Source organism: Macaca nemestrina, chromosome 16 (assembly GCF_043159975.1).
Source record: "Macaca nemestrina isolate mMacNem1 chromosome 16, mMacNem.hap1, whole genome shotgun sequence".
Taxonomy (NCBI): domain Eukaryota; kingdom Metazoa; phylum Chordata; class Mammalia; order Primates; family Cercopithecidae; genus Macaca; species Macaca nemestrina.
Genome location: NC_092140.1, coordinates 4,533,098 through 4,550,777, shown reverse-complemented (window position 1 = coordinate 4,550,777; position 17,680 = coordinate 4,533,098). Strand labels below are relative to the sequence as shown.

At 42.9% G+C, this 17,680-nt stretch overlaps 1 long non-coding RNA gene across 1 annotated transcript; it reads left to right on the top strand.

The window, feature by feature from the left end:
* The first annotated feature begins 15,764 nt into the window (after positions 1-15,764).
* On the top strand, positions 15,765-16,722 carry LOC105485310 (uncharacterized). Its single transcript, XR_989479.2, has 2 exons — positions 15,765-15,877; positions 16,420-16,722. It is a non-coding gene; the product is annotated as an uncharacterized lncRNA (long non-coding RNA).
* The last annotated feature ends 958 nt before the right edge of the window (positions 16,723-17,680 follow it).

Here is a 17,680-nt window from a genome sequence, read left to right as displayed (position 1 = left end):
CAATAGCATGACGTCTCTCCAAGTGAGATTGAAGGTTTGCCCTAGACCCTGTAGGACATCTATGTACCTATCAGGATCATCTGAAAACTTCCCCAGGTCTGCCTTGATCTGCTTTAAATCAGAGAGGGAGAAGGGGACATGTACCCGAGTTGGGCCAAATTCCACTCCCCCTACAGCTTAAAGGGGACATAACTGATAGCCTGGGGATTTTTGTGGTCCTTTGGAGATTTCTTTGCTTATTTCCTTCTGGGTGGGGGAGATTAGAGGAGGATTATCATTAATAGGAAGGGGAGCTATAGGGAGGCTAGGATATGGGGGTGAGCTGAAAGGTCCTCCTGTGGGACGTAAATTGCAAGCTTTGCATAGTAGTTGTGTATTCTCCTTCAATGAAAAGAAAGTTTGGACATAAGGTTTTTCACTCTATTTGCCTTCCCTCTTACAGAAAAGGTCAAGCTGCAGGATAGTATTGTAATTTGTGCTTCCCTCAGGTGGCCAAATGAATTTCTATATAGATTCCTTTGTGGCCTCATAGTAAGTTTTGAGACTCCTGCGGGGGAGTAAGTGATCCAAATCGATAGCATTCCTTCAGTTCCTGGGAGCGTTTAATGACATAATAGAGGAGGACCGGATATCTGCCGGATGCAAACACCCACAAACCCAAGGTAGCCTGAACTATTCAGGCCATGGGAAGTGGGGGCCTCATGGTCTCATTCCGGGCGAGCAATTGCTACCAGTCAGCCAAGTTCCCAGGATGCTGGGGAACCACACAGTGTATAATGGCGGTCGGCAGCTCCTGTATTCTTCACTGCTCTGGACCCTGTAACTGTTGCAAATGTGCAGATCACATGCACCGCCTCGGTCCAGGACCAGAGTGGGCTCCTCTAATGTATGTGGCCTTCTGCACTCCCTGGCTCAGCTTCCCTGGGTCAAATCTCCCCAGAATGGTTTCTTGGTTTTTACTTGGAATCATAACGTATGTCACAGGGGATTTCATAGAAACTAAAATTCTTTTAACGTATCCTTTTCTTTTTCCTGGCTGTAAGTGTTGTCTCTATTATAAATAATGATTACTAAGAATTTGTTAGGGACACTGAAAATGCACACACTCTATGTTAAGGGAAAAAACCCCCATGTAAACTTGGAAGTAGTGTGTACAGTGTTGGGAGAATCGAGTGAAAAATAACTACTGCACACAAATTAGATAGCGTAATACCAGACACATAGGGTTTAATAAAGACCAGCTCTTATTATCTTACCATTTTCTAGCCATAAACATTCTTCCATATTTGATTTGGCTGTTGCTGCTATTAATTCTGGCTAAGACACGTTTCACGTCCATTGCCTGTGGTTATGATGATGCCAGCGCCTCACCCATAGTGTTACGCATTTCTCACTGGCCCCACAAGGGAAGACAGAGAGGCTCAGCCTGGGATAAACTGTGCACATCATGGAAAGTAGCATAAATTAAAGGCCAGCGGTGGATTAGTGCTTGTGCTTTGCCTTCCTTGTGGCATCTCAGCTTTAAGAGTAAGATGTGCTGTAAATAGCACTTCTTCAAATCATAAGGAGCAAAGATGTCACAGGAAAATTCATTGACTTGGTGGAGGGAGAAGAGAGCTCATACTGTTACAGGAATCACTTTTTTTCTCTTATGGAGCCTTAATAAATATGAATTTAAGAGCCACAATATCTGTTTAAAAATTAAATCACTTTGGTGGAATACTACTCAGCGATGACAGGGAATGAATGATTGTTCGCCACAAAAACATGAATGGATCTTAAAATAATTCCGTGGGGAAAAGCAGCCAGGCAAAACTGACCATGCATGACATTATTCCATTTATATATAATTCTAGAACATGCAAAGTAATCAGTGGTGACAGAAAGCTGAATAGTAATTGCCTGGGGAGGGGGTTGAGCAGAGGCAGAGCAGGAGCGATTACAAAGGGGTGAGAGGAACAGCTGGGAGACTGGGTTATGCATTTCCTTAAATGCAGAGGGGCTTATTGGTGTGCACATATGCCAAAGCTTATCCACTTGCACACCCTGGTTATGTGCCATTTATTATATATAATTCATACTTCAATCAACCTGTTAAAAAGTAAATCTATGTTTTTCTTCTCATAGAATGGGTTGGGTGTTGACATACCCTCATGGTTTGAATATTTCTCCAAATACTCAAAATATTTTGCCAAATTGGCCTCACAGATGGTTAGTTATCCCCAAACTCAGAGAGTTGTATATATTAAATATGTACAGCTTTCCATGTCAATCAATCCTCGATGAAGCGGTTTAAAAATATTTTACCAAACTTACAATCTTGCCAAGATTTTTTCCTACCACTTCACTTTCAAATCAGAGTGAATTTTCTCCTACTTCTCCTTGTGCCCTTTCGTGGGTTCCACATCATTGAACCACTTTTTCTTCATTGATGTTGTAAATGCTTAATTCAGGATTCAGTGATATATCCTCAAGTTTACTCAATATTTTAGGTACTTTTCATAAGTGTGAAGTGGGATAAAATGATAAAGACTATTTTCTAGGTTTTCTCATGAAGTCTAATTTCCTTCTTTTTGGTTTCTCAAATGGAAGCTTAGCTATAGCATGTAGTTAAATTTATAACACATTCCCATGTTAAACACTCAAGTGCTTACCTTCAAGAAAGAAGGAAGACAATGTTGTTAGCAACCTACTAAGTCAAGGGCTTTACATGTGGCCCCCAAACCAGCTCTCCTTACGTTGAAGGCATTCTCAAGTCAGAAAGATTCTCTCAGATGTTGACTGAACGCTGCCAGCGTTGGTTGCTCTAATGGGAACGGGCCTGGAAAAACTGTCCTCCCGTGTGGTAAGTGCAGCATTTTCAGGCACTCAGCAGCCCCAGCGTGGCTTCCAGATCCCCATGCAGGGTTTGTGCACAGCTTCCTCTCTGCAGGGATCTGATGAAACCTTCTGCGGCATTGGTGCCACCAAAACGGCCACTGACCGAGGAAGACTCAGCCTACTGCCTTCCCACTCCACAGGGCAAGAGACAGCCGTGGTCAGCCTTGGACATCGGAGATGGCCAGAATGATGAGCACCCTCTGTAGTCTTTTTCACTTTCCAGAGGGAACTTAAATAAAACCCAAACAGGACTACAGGCAAATATCCAATTGACTAAGGGCTCCACATCACTCGGCTTGCCTGTTTGGGGAGAAGCCTGTATAATGAACCAATTTTAGTTCTTAACTTGCATGTCCATGAATGCAAGTTAAAGAAAGGCAAATCTGGTCTAAGTAAAACATCTTCTGCTATGAAAATTCTTCAGAAAATACTGTCTACATAAAATGTTCCCAGACTTTATCCCTGCATTTCACTTCTGGGAATGTATTTTAACTCTACAACCAAAAACACATATGAGGATTTGTATCAAAGATGTAGCTGTTTATAATTTCATAATTATAACAGAATTTATAAGACAATTAAAGTAAAAATATTTACATTATTTGTGCTAATAAAAAATTGGAAACATCCAATTGTTTTTGAGTTACATAAACCTGAAATGCAACATCCATCCCACAAAACATGCAGGCATTAAAAATAACATTTACTAAGAATTTTAATGATATGGAGAAGAACATACAGTAGGATGCTAAAGGAATACAATAAAAAATTGCACAATTTATGTAAAGTTGTCATGAGAATTAAATGTACAAATCAGATAATGAAATTTCAAAATATACCACAGTGCCAGTACAGGGTGTTCAGTCAGTGCTATTATTTCAAATAATCTACATCTGTGTACGAGAAAAAATCTAGCATATGAAACAAAATCTTCATATAGTAGTTCAGGTAAATTTATTTTCATATCCTTATGTATATTCTACATTTTCTGCAGTGAGTTTAGGATGCATTATTAATTGAAACAAGCTTATTTACAGATAGGAGGGAAACTGATATCTGAATAGTCACAACTTAGGCCAGGCACGGTGGCTCACTCCTGTAATCCCAGCACTTTGGGAGGCCGACATGGGCAGATCACCTGAGGTCGGGAGTTCGAGACCAGCCTGACCAACATGGTGAAACCCTGTCTCTACTATAAATACAAAATTAGTCAGGCGTGGTGGTATATGCCTGTAATCCAAGCTACTCAGGAGGCTGAGGCAGGAGAATTGCTTGAACCCAGGAGGAGGAGGTTGCAGTGAGCCGAGATTGCACCATTGCACTCCAGTCTGGGCAATAAGAGTGAAACTCCATGTCAAAAAAAAAAAAAAGATAGTCACAACTTTTCTTAAAATGGCAAATAGTTAATCCTGGCATCCACAAAATGAGATGGAAAAATAAAGTAATCATGTGGGGAGGTAGAATATAATATAACCTCTAAATTGACCTATTTTTCACAGAAGTAGTTGTTATTAGTTTTATTGAATGACACAGTTATTCTGATTATTGTTGAGTTACTTAAATTTGCTGATTAATAAACAGGAACTTAATGGCAAAAGAGTTTTGGCTTTCCAAAATTCGTTTGTTTGAAAGTGTGGGGTTGGGGAGAGGTGAGAGAGAGAGAGAGAGAGAATGCATACATTTATGTGTTTTTTTAAATCATGTATTTTACCATGTTCCAGGAAACTTTTAAGGCAAATTGATTTGTGATGGGCTATCAACAGTCATATATAAGTGAAAAATAAAGCGACCTAATGGAATAAAATGGCATCTTTCCACACCTCTCAGGACACCGCTTCCTGTATCTTTAAAGTCCACTGGCTCTGCGTACTACAACTGATTCATAATTTCATGTTCACTGTAGACCTGTAGTGAGCTTGCGGGCTTTCTCCATTGCTTGACGAAGGTGGCTTTTGTTCCTGAGAATGTCACTATTCAAACTGCTGAGTGAGCACTTGAAATTAGGAATAAATTAAGAATTCTTGAGGGAACATTGTTCCCAGCAGCCCATTTATGGTGGCCTGAATGCATTTGTGTTTCTGTTTGTCACACAGGCCTTGCAGACAGTGGAGCCGCGTGGTTTTCTGACTATAGACCTCTCTTCCCCTGGGCTTCCGAACCACCATGGAATGTGTCACCTGGAATGGAGTCTAGTCCTCAGTTATTACTTAGTTAAGCTTAAAACATCTGATTTGACCAGCCACCATCAGGTCCCGTAATTTGTAATGGAGTTCTTTTTCTGTTTCTATGTTCATTTCCTGATACTTATAAAGAGCACTAAATCAATTGATAAACCACCCATAATAATTAACCAAACATAGTGAAATCATTTGTTACTCAAAACATGTTACTCAAACCTGCATTATTACACAGAAGAAAAACCCACTACCCTTTGACAGTTATTGCCACATGATTACAAAAGAGCAAGTGGGTGAAAGTTGTAATTTTTTTTTCAGACACTATATTTGCCAGAGAACATAGATTGCACCATTCCTGTTGCTCATACTTGTAACTCCATGATATGGGCTGTTTTCATAGGCAAATGAATTTGCAAAATCAGACCTACCCTTCCGGCCTACGCTGCCTTAGCTACACACATCAACAAAGTCAGCAAATCAACAATTCTCAAAGGAGCCTTCCAGCAAGTTCTGCTAGCATCATTGGATTCCTTTGGGAAGAATTATGCAACTGTTGTTTATCCATCTACCCCGTTAACCCAATCAATGAATATGTATTGAGCACCAACTGGGAGTAAGGTGCTGTGTTGGGTGGGGAAGAAGACATGGTGATGTGTAAAATACAGTCCTACTGCTTCGGCATTTAACTGTACTACAGAAGGTAAATTATGTATGCAAGTATATAAAACATATAGGAGAAGGTAAATTACATCTAAGCAAATCTAAATGAAACCAGAAGCCCCACCTTTCCTTATCCCCCATGCAGAACTCAAAGCAGGAAAGACAGGCTCCACCTCCCAGGTAGATCTTAAGCTTGCCTAATTCTTGACATTCCTCCTCCCTGCTGGAGCAACTGGCACTGGGCTAACCTTGGCTAACCTTCTTGAGAGCCTTCCTGTATCTACTCTTGTCCACTTGCAATAAGTTCTCCCTACTGCAATAAGCAAGATGTTTTAAAAGCCCAGACCTGATCACTGAAACACCTGCATAAAATTCTTCAATCACTTTCCATTTATTTTTATTTTTATATTATTATTATTATTACTTTTCTTTGAGACAGAGTTTCACTCTGTCACCCAGGCTGGAGTGCAGTGGCATGATCTTAGCTCACTGCACTCCGCTTCCCAGGTTCAAGCAATTCTCCTGCCTCAACCTCCTGAATAGCTGGGATTACAGGCGCGCGCCGCCACACCCAGCTAATTTTTGTATTTTTGGTAGAAACAGGGTTTCACCATGTTGGCCAGGCTTGTCTCGAACTCCTGACCTCAGGTGATCTGCCCACCTCAGCCTCCCAAACTGCTGGGATTACAGGTATGAGCCACTACATTCACCTCTATTTTTTTGTAGAATAAAGAACAACATTCCCACCTTGGTCTGCAGTGTCATAGGTAATCTGGCCCCTGCCTGCCTCTCTAGACATATGCTGGGCCACTCTTTTCCTACTTCACTCTGCTGAAGCCACAGTCTTGTGATCTCAAAGTGCTGTATTCTCCCGTTTTAGGGTCTTTGACATACTGTTCCCTCCACCTGGACTTTACTGTTCCCTCCTTCTATGACTTTGTTGAACTCCAAACCTTCCCTATGATCTAAACCTGAAGTCTACTACTCTGGAAAACCTCCTCTAAGTCCCTTGACTGAATCATATTACACATTCTTAGAGCCCCCTCCATTTTTCGGCTGATCGCCTTTATTTTAGTTAGACCAAATGTGCATAACAGGATACTTGAAATACCAGTGGCTTAAAACAACAAGGCTCTACTTTCTTATTTAAAAAGAGCAGGTCTGAGTAGAGCCACATGGGCTCGGAAGGTGCCAGGAACCCAGGGTCCTTCTAGGATCTCACTTGAATCAGACTCAGATTTGGCTTCCACTGCACTGTCCACAATGACTAATTCAGCCCCATCCAGCAGCGAAAGCTACGTTCCAAATGGCAGGATAAGGAAATTGAAAACCAAACCAAAACAAAAAAACTTTAAAGGCATTTCTCCTCACTTCAAGACTACATCTCGTAAACGGTACATGACATTTCAACTCACAAGCTGTTGGTTAACACTTAATCACATGCCACATCTAGCTGCAAAAAAGGTCGAAAAATGTCGTCTATGATAGGTGGTCATTGTCCAGCTTAAAATAGTGGAACGAAGAGAGTGGAGTTACTCCTGGCAGTACCATCTCTGCCACAGTGCTTGTTCTAGGTGGTGACTGCTTGTAGGCAAGGCCCACGTCAATTTGCTCACCACCGTATTCCTGGAACCTACATGCCTACACCCAGCACATTGTAGATAATCTATAAAAACCTGCTGAATAAGCAAGGGGATGAATGAATGAATCAATGTTCCATGGGCATCCCTAGAGAGAACATTCCAAATGGAGGCCGGTGAAGGAAGTCATCAGAAATGTGTCATTTTAAAGGTATAATTTGAACTGAGTGAAAAGAATTGGCTTATTTCCCATGTGGAAGTGGGATGTGAATATTCCTGCCAGAAAAATGTTGTGAGCACTGGCCCGGGAAGAGTGAAGCTCCAGAGAAGACTGGAGAGCAGTAAGAGAGCCACGGCGGGCCGGGCGCTGTGTCTCATGCCTGTAATCCCAACACTTTGCGAGATGGGAGCAGGCAGATCACTTGAGGTCAGGAGTTTGAGACCAGCCTGGCCAACATGGCGAAACCCTGTCTTTACTAAAAATAAAAACCTAGCTGGGTGTGGTTGTGCACAACTGTAATCCCAGCAACTTGGAAGATGAAGCAGAAGAGTCTTTTGAACCCAGGAGGTAGAGGCTGCAGTAAGCTGAGATCACACCACTGCACTCCAGCCTGTGTGACAGAGTGAGACCCTGTCTTAAAAAGAGAAAGAAAGAAAGAAGGAAGGAAGGAAGGAAGGTCGGAAGGGCAAAGTGGAGAAATATGAGAAAATGTCAGAATTGTAGATGGGGCCGAAACTGCAGAGCATAATTAAGTGAGCACATTAACATTTGGGTAAAGCACCGCTAAGCTCAGTGACCATCAGTGGCTCTCATGATGACAGCACAGCATGCAGGGCCACTTGTCCCATCAGTTCTGGAATATAGACATCTTAGGATGTACAGATCACAGCCAATCAAAATAGTCCCTGTAGAGTCCACCACACTACCACACAGCACCTCATAACTGTTGCATCTGTTCATCTTGCCTCATCCCAGGTTAAGACAATAGAAAGAAATGGAGAGGAACCCATCTGACTGCCACCAGCTCTACCAGCCTAACAGCTGTGGGGTTTTCCTAGATCTCAGCTTTGCCTGAGGTTTCAGAGGATGGTGTGTCTTTTTTCCTATCAAAGATCAACCAAGCATTTCTGCTCTGCTCCTATCACCTCTCTCCTCATAGAGTTATTACCTATGTCTTCCACACCACCCTCTCCCTCTACTGGGCCATTTCTATCTGCATACGAGCATGCTCTGGGATAGGCTTTATTTTCTTAAAGCAATGCTGTTTTTGATTTCCTATTTATTTTCTTTCTTTCTTTCTTTCTTTTTTTTGGAGATGGAGTCTTGCTCTGTCACCCAGGCTGGAGTGCAGTGGTGCGATCTCAGCTCACCGCAACCTCCGCCTCCTGGGTTCAAGCAATTCTTCTGCCTCAGCCTCCTGAGTTGCAGGGACTACAGGTGCACCTGGCTAATTTTTGTATTTTTAGTAGAAACGGGGTTTCACCATGTTGCCCAGGCTGGTCTCGAACTCCTGAGCTCAGGCAATCTGCCCACCTTAGCCTCCCAAAGTGCTGGGATTACAGGCATGAGCCACCATGCCCAGCCTTGATTTCCTATTTCTATGCAATAAATGCCTTGTTTCTTTGATCCTCTGGATGACAGATATTCTTGAAAGCGTCTGAAGCCACAGCCTCTGCGTCCTGTCCTCTTACTCTGTCCCTCACTCTCTCTCACCAGGCTCTTCCCACTTCATTCTCCAGAAACCGAAGCCGTTCTCTTCCAACTCACTTGGAAAGTGGCTACCAGACCCGGATCTCACCTCCCTCTCGCCTCTCCAGTCCTCCCAGCAGCACTTGGCACCCATGGATACACATCACCTCCCCAGGACACGTTTTCTCTCAGCTTCCATGGACCCCATGCTCATGCTTTTTCTACATCACAGTCTTCTTTACTGAACCCTAAATGGTGGGTCTGGATGGGATTCCTCTGCTGTATGTTCTAGATTGTCCATTTTTATCCAGTGGCTTTAAACAGAGTCTGTATACCAATAGCCCTCTCGTTCATATCTGTAGCTGTGACTTCTACCCTGAATTCCTGGCCTGTACACCAAACATGCAGTTCTTCATTTGTCATTTCCCCTTGGAAATCTAATAGGCTTCTAAACTTAACCTGACAACACAAAACTTTTCATTTTTTACCCAACATTATCTGCCTGTTAGACGACCCTACAGTCTACCCGGGTGTTCCAGCCCATTCTTCAGATGGATCCTCTATTCATTGTCTTTACTGACCTTCTCCACCCAGTTGATTGGCAGGTCATAATGACTACATCCAAAAGACATCCCAGAGACGTTCCCTTCTCCCTCTCTGCTGTATCAACCCAGCCACAGCCGCTATCATTTTACTCTTGGCATGTGTAAGAGATATCTACTGGGCTCTCTGCTTCTTTATTTGCCTTTCTTGCTATTTTCTGCACATCATAGCGAGGATGGTTTTTAATGTACATCACTGCATGTCAGTATCCCGTGCCGCATACCCCACTTACAGGCCCTTCTGAACCCTTGGCTGAGTCCACTACTCATGATGACCTGGCCGCATCCATGTCTCTGACCTTTGCATATTGACTTGTCTTCTTTCCCAACAACCATCCTCACTTCCCTCTTTCCGTGCTTTCTCCTTAGGACACTTGCTTTCATTGTTTCCTCTACCTGAGATGTTTTTTCCATACATCCTGCATGACTGGAACTGACTTATCGTTTATTTCTTTTCACAAATGTCTCCCCCTTTGAGAGGACGTTCTCGGGTTTTCATTCTAAGTTACTTTGTAAAAACTCAGGTTTTGTCCCACTATTTTTTTTTTTAAACAAGACTCAACATTATCTGGTTTTTTGTTTATTTAATTTCCCCTTTTGTGAGTCTGCCTCCCTCCCCAGGGTAAGCACCAAGGTGGCAGGAATTTATCTGATGTGCTCGCTGACCAGCCTCACATACAGCACCGTGCTTGGTACAAAGCTTGTACAAACGTGTGCAGTATGTGCTGGAGAAATGAAGACAACAACGAGGACAGTGATGATTGCTGGCAAGTGCAGAATTAGCCACAGATTCTGAGTAAATACCAATGACCAGAAAAGTTTAGAGGACTTTTAAATGTCTCTCCCTCCCTGCCTGTCATTTAGATTCATCCTGTTAGGACCCACTTACTGGTTGGTGTTATGCTCAGGGTCTGCCCCTGCAATGGGCTCAATGTTTATCCCTGAAGTGACGTTATATGGAGGTGGAACCTGTGGGAGGTGATTAGGTCGTGAAGGAGGAGGGCTCCTGAAATCTCATTCCAATTTTAGAACACGTGCTCCGGAAGCAAACACATCATGAAATCTCATGTTGAAATGCTGTCCTCCAGGTAATGCAGGTGGCACCTGTGGAAAGTGATAAGGCCATGAGGGAGGAGGTCTCATGAAAGGGGTTCGTGAGCTTATGAAAGAGGCCCAAGAAGCTCACTTGCCTCTTCCACCATGTAAAGACACAGTGAGAAGACGGCCCTCTGTGAATCGGGAAGCGGGCTCTCACCAGACACTGAGTCTGTCGCTGATTTTCTCCTGGACATCCCAAACTCCAGAACTGTGAGGAATCAACTTCTGTTGTTAGAAACGACCCAGCTTATGGGATTTTGTTATAGCACCCAAATGGACGTAGGCCTTGTTTTATGATTTGAAACGTGATAGGGGCAGGTTGATCTACATTAATTGACCTACCTAATTAGTCTTTTCCTGGAATAAAGTTTCTCAGAAAGTCGGTATAAAATCTTAGAGAAGTGATTACTTTATGGGTAAATAGGCAAATACAATTTTCATTTCAATGCAGTTACTTTTCAGGGTGAAATCGGCTACTGTTGACAACAGGACAACAGATAGAAAACCAGGATTGTTCTGGGCATCATGGAAATTTTTGGAAAGGAAATTAGAAACAAGATGGACAGAGAAAAGAAAGACAAAGGATATGGTGAAACATTTTGAAACGATGTTACAATGAAATTACTAGCGGAGGAACATACTAGTATGTAGTAAACAAACTTACGTTCACTGAAAAAGATGGAGTAAAAACATTAGCATAGGAAACGGCCAGCCTCTGGAACAGTAAACATCCCTGTAAATAGGCCACTGCTGTGACCACAGGGCAGGAGGGCAAACAAACCATTGCATGTGTCTGCATTGTAGAAAGAACATCAGGTTCAGAATGATTCATTCATACAGCTCTGTCTCTGCGTGAAAGATTCACACATACACAGACAAGAAGATAGGAGATGGCCGGGCGTGGTGGCTCACGCCTGTAATTCCAGCACTCTGGGAGGCCGAGGCGGGTGGATCATGAGGTTGGGAGATCGAGACCATCCTGGCTAACACGGTGAAACCCCGTCTCTACTTAAAAAAATACAAAAAATTAGCCGGGCATGGTGGTGGGCGCCTGTAGTCCCAGCTACTTGGGAGGCTGAGGCAAGGGAATGGCGTGAACCCAGGAGGCTGAGCTTGCAGTGAGCTGAGGTCACGCTACTGCACTCCAGCCTGGGAGACAGAGCGAGATTCCGTCTCAAGAAAACAAAAAAACAAAACAAAACAAAAAAAGAAGATACGAGACGTCTCAGCTGCACCATGGACAGGCCTCTCCAGGCATGATCTTCAGTTTATCCTGAGAATATATTAACCGACAACTTGTTTTCTGATTATTCACTAAGGTCAACTCAGTTGTAAAACAACAGACATTTTACAAATATATGGATCATAGAGTGACAGGAGGGGAAGTCACCTAAACAAAGCATTGGTGATCAAGGATAGAAAATTGCAAAGCAGATGTAGAGGGGTCAAGGAATATTATATCTTGCGTACAGTAAAGGGGGGTGGATGAGTTATAATTCCATCTTGCTGCCCTCAGCTCTACTGATTCTTCGGCTCCTTAAATATGAAATAGAAGAAAGGCAAAGGGAAACACTTAACATATATTTTTAAAAATCTGAATGGTCTTAGCTAAATGCATATGGGCCCTTTCCACTTGATATGCAGATGAGCACATAGTCCTTTCACAGCAATAGTAAAGGGGAAATTACATCTGTATTGCTTTCTTGGAGCCTTGGTGAATACTGGCTACCTGAACTCCTCAAAAACAAGTGTGGAGAAAGGGAAGTCTGCAACAGGGTACCTGGTGTAGTTGTCCTGGCAGAAGCACTACAGGGAGGAGTCCTGCAAGTTGCAATCAGCTGAGTCAGGGAAGGACAGGACAGAGGTCCTGGCCAAGTTTCCTTGAAGAAAATGGCAATTTTCTCTCACAAGTAACATGACATTCAGTTTCACCCAATATCCACACCTGACCTTTGAAGGTCAGAGAATTGACACTGTGTTTTATTTTGTCAGCAAAGAACACAGGGAATGTGGGAGAGTACTATTATGCCTGTTTGTTTGTTGTTGTTGTTGTTGTTGCTGTTTGTTTGTTTTTGTTTTGTTTTGTTTTGTTTTTGAGACTGAGTCTCACTCTGTTGTCCAGGCTGGAGTGCAATGGTGCGATCTCAGCTCACTGCAACCTCTGCCTCCTGGGTTCAAGCTATTCTCCTGCCTCAGCCGCCTGAGTAGCTGGGATTACAGGCACGCACCACCACACTGGCTAATTTTTTTGTGTTTTTAGTAGAGGCGGGGTTTCACCATGTTGGCCAAGCAGGTCTGACCTCAGGTGATCCGCCCACCTTGGCCTCCCAAAGTGCTGCTGGGATTACAGTGTGAACCGCCTTGCCCAGCCAATTATTAGGCCTGTTTTATGATGTACAATTTGATGTACGAAATCTTAAGGAAAAACAGCAAATGTAAGATATTTAATGCAAAACAGAGACAGTTTTTCTTTGGTAGAATTGTCTTAACAATCATCATATTGTCTTCCACAATGGTTGACCTAATTTACACTCCCACCAACAATGTCAACACATTCCTATTTCTCCACATCCTCTCCAGCATCTGTTGTTTCCTGACTTTTTAATGATCGCCATTCTAACTGGCGTGAGATGGTATCTCATTGTGGTTTTGATTTGCATTTCTCTAATGACCAGGGATGATGAGCTTTTTTTCATATGTTTGTTGGCCGCATAAATGTCTTCTTTTGAGAAGTGTCTGTTCACATCCTTTGTCCACTTTTTGATGGGGTTGTGTTTTTTTTGTAAATTTGTTTAAGTTCCTTGTAGATTCTGGATATTAGCCCTTTGTCAGATGGATAGATTGCAAAAATTTTCTCCCATTCTGCAGGTTGCCTGTTCACTCTGACGATAGTTCCTTTTGCTGTGCAGAAGCTCTTTTTAATTAGATCCCATTTGTCAATTTTGGTTTTTATTGCCATTACTTTTGGTGTTTTAATAGTATAATCTTTGCCTGTTCCTGTGTCCTGAAACGTATTGCCTAGGTTTTCTTCTAGGGTTTTTATGGTTTTAGGTCTTATGTTTAAGTCTTTAACACCATGGAATACTATGCAGCCATAAAAACAGATAAGTTTATGTCCTTTGCAGGAACATGTATGAAGCTGGAAACCATCATTCTCAGTAAACTAACACAGGAACAGAAAACCAAACACTGCATGTTCTCACTCATAAGCAAGAGTTGAACAATGAGAACACATGGAAACAGGGAGGGGAACATCACACACCCGGGCCTGTTGAGGGGAAGAATAGCATTAAGAGAAATACCTAATGTAGATGACAGGTTGATAGGCACAGCAAACCACCATGGCACGTGTATACCTATGTAACAAACCTGCACATTCTGCACATGTATCCCAGAACTTAAACTATAATAATAATTTTAAAAATAAGTCAACAACAACAACTAAAAACCATCCATCATATTGTGTCTGGAGTTGGTTCCTTCCGGTGGGTTCTTGGTCTCGCTGACTACAAGAATGAAGCCGCAGACCCTTGCATTGAGAGTTACAGTTCTTAAAGATGGTGTGTCCAGAGTTTGTTCCTTCAAATGTTCAGATGTGTCCAGAATTTCTTCCTTCTGGTGGGTCTGTGGTCTTGCTGACTTCAGGAGTGAAGCCGCAGACCTTTGCAGTGAGTGTTACAGCTCTTAAGGGTGGTGCGGCCCCAAAGAGTGAGCAGCAGCAAGATTTATTGTGAAGAGCAAAAGAACAAAGCTTCCACAGCATGGAAGGGGACCCGAGTGGGTTGCCACTGCTGGCTCGGGTGGCCAACTTTTATTCCCTTATTTGGCCCTGCCCACGTCCTGTTGATTGCTCCATTTTACAGAGAACTGATTGGTGCGTTTTTACAGTGTGTTGATTGGTGCATTTACAAACTTTTAGCTAGACACAGAGTGCTGATTGGCACGTTTACAAACCTTTAGCTAGACACAGAGTGCTGATTGGTGTGTTTACAATCCTTTAGCTAGACAGAAAAGTTCTCCAAGCCCCCACTCCACCCAGGAAGTCCAGCTGGCTTTGCCTCTCAATATTATATCCCCTAGCCCATCAAAAACGTTTAGGGTACCAGATATGGTAGCTCACTCCTGTAATCCCAGCATTTTGGGAGGCTGAGTCTGGCAAATTGCTTGATCTCAGGAGTTTTAGACCAGCCTGGGTAACATGACAAAACTCTGTCTCAAAAAAAAAAAAAAAAATTGCAGGGTGTGATGGCCTGTGCCTGTAGTCTGGCTACTTGGGGGTAGAGGACTAAGGTGAGGGTTTCTTCTGGGGCCCAGAAGTTGAGGCTGAAGTGAACTATGTTATGCCACTGCACTCCAGCCTGGGCAACAAAGTGAGACCCAGTCTCAAAAAAAAAAAAAAAAAAAAAAAAGGTTTAGGGTACTATTCTTTCCTAAATTTAATTATACACTGAATTCCTTGGAAAATTCATCTGAATTGACTAAAACATGATAATACTATGTCAATTTATGTTTTTAAATGTATTTTTATTATTTTCATCCTTATTAGATTATTTCCTAGCTGCTTTCAAATTAGCAATCATAATTCTCAAAAACAAATGTAAGTCATCAAAAGGTAGGCATGTCAGCATTCAACCTGTTATTTTTAGGATAAGATCCATTTTCCATGAAGTTTGTTTTATTGCTTCCTAGTTCTCTGTGCAGAAATGTGCTCCGGGAGGCCTGCCCTGCTCCGCCCAGCTGTAAATCTGCTGTGCGTTTCCCTCACCAGCTACCGCTTTCTCCTGGGCCTCCCGGCAATCACCAGCCAGGAGGCAGAACTTGGCCTCCCGTAATCCTGAATCGGCACGCAGGGTTATATGCTAGACACAAAGGAAGCCACAGCCAGCAGAAGGCGAGCCGACAAGAACAGGGAAATGGTTCTGCCGTCATATCCCCTGGAATCTCTGTGCCTTGGTGTCTCCGTTGGTAAAGACAGACTGTCCTAGATCTCCAAGGTTTCTTGAAAAACTAAAATCCATTATTGTTGAGTGCCTTCTAGAAGTTGCCTAGGAAACACTTTTTCTTAGAAAATATTCATAAACAGACCTGGAATGAATCCTTCTCGCTGTCCATACACTGAGACAGGATCAACTCTAAGACCGTGGCAGGGAGAAGCCGCACGTGGAGTCACCCTGTCAGGATCCAGGATCGGTAGGAAACAGGCTCGGTGCCCTGCTCTGGCACCAGCCAGGCTGGCCCTTATCTGAATCCGTTCCAAGTGCTTGACGTTACCTTAAGCCACAGAACTCAGAATTAGATATAATAGGCGAGGCAAACGCTCACTATTAATGATACAAGATAAACCCTGATAAGGATAATAAAATTAGAAGTTATCTGTGATTAGCTTGAAGCAAAACGTCGCTGCCTTAAAAACACTTTCTTTTCCCATATCTATACCATTTTCTCCCACGGTAATTTCAAATCATGACCTTTTATTTGGAATTTGGGCTCTTTACTTTCCCCTTCTAAATGAACTATCCTTAGAAACATTAATTATCTTTGAAAGTATAATTTCAGTAGCAGCAAAAGAATTCATTGTAATTTAAAAATTCGAGTATTGGTTATTTCTATATTTTACTAATACAACTAACGCTGTCATAAGCACCCTTGTGATAACCCCTTGCTTCAAGACTGTCACGTTAAATTACCAAAATTTATTTTTATTTTTATTTTTTTGTAATTCATGCATTCAGATCTTAATCAGATTGCAAGTTCTTCAGCCCTAGAACCATATCATCACAGTGAATAGCCAAGTGTAAAGGGGATCCCGGAGAAACTCCGACCCGCCTGCGCGCTGGGAAAATGGGGTGGAGTCGCGGAAGTTCACGCGCTTTGCAGAGGAGAGAAGCGTCGCCTCTCCTGATCCTGGGTAGTACCTGGGGTTCTGTCGCTGAGGCGGGAAAACCGGCCAGCAGGACTGTTGCTTTGCTGAGAGTCCCTGTTTCCCTTTTTTTCCTTTTGGCCCAATAAAGTCCATTTTTTCTCACCCTTCAAAATGTCTGTGACCCTAATCTCTCATGGCCGTGTGACAAGCGCCCTACAGAGAAAGTCCTACGACAATAGCTTTCATAGGATCGTATCAGTGTTAAGCTGTAGTTTATAATGGACGCCTCTCAGGAAGGTGTCCCTCAATAACGTGAACATTTTTAAAATGAAAAAATTGATTGTAGAGAGTCCACCTATGAAATGAGCACGTATTATTGCAGAGCTAGAAAATCAACGTGAAGAAACAGAGCAGCTGGCATGTCCGCAAAACTCAACTTGAATGTAGTGGGAGACGTTAGCATAACCGAAGAACACCGCTGTCAGAAGTTTGGGAGGGAAGGACTGGGTCTGAACACACAGACAAATTACAGCAAGAACCACCAAGGTGGACGTTGCTTACCCAGTGCTCATGGAGTCAGAGCTCTCTTCACAGGCTCCAAAGTATTCTTCCCCTGAGCAAAGCCATCTCTATTGTCAGATGCAGAAGCCCCAGCCAGTGCCCAGGAGATGCTGGATTCTTCTAACTCCTGCAGGTCTTCGAGACCTCTTCCAGCTGTGATTGGGTTTCCCGTGTAAGTGCCCAGGGGAGAGAAAGCTCGGTTACTGTGACTTTCAGTCTGCTGGACTTTGTAAAGTGATTTCTCATTGAATTTAAGAAATAACACACAGTTATTCAATTAGCAAAGCTTTAGTGTGCAGCAGCTGTTGACCAGATCTTATGCCACGCCCTGGGGATAAAAGGATGAACAAGATAGCCCCTACCCTCAGGGAGCTTCCAGTCCGAAGAAACCCAGGAGGCTCAACTCAATGTGATGATTTCTGTGACATGGTTAAGTCCAGGGGGCCATAAAAAGAGGGGCCTCTAACCAGGCCTGTGGGCAGGTGAGCACTGGAGAAAGTTTCTATGAAGAGACACATATCTGGATGAAAACACACAGAAGAGTGTAAATTAGTAAGGTAAATGAATGA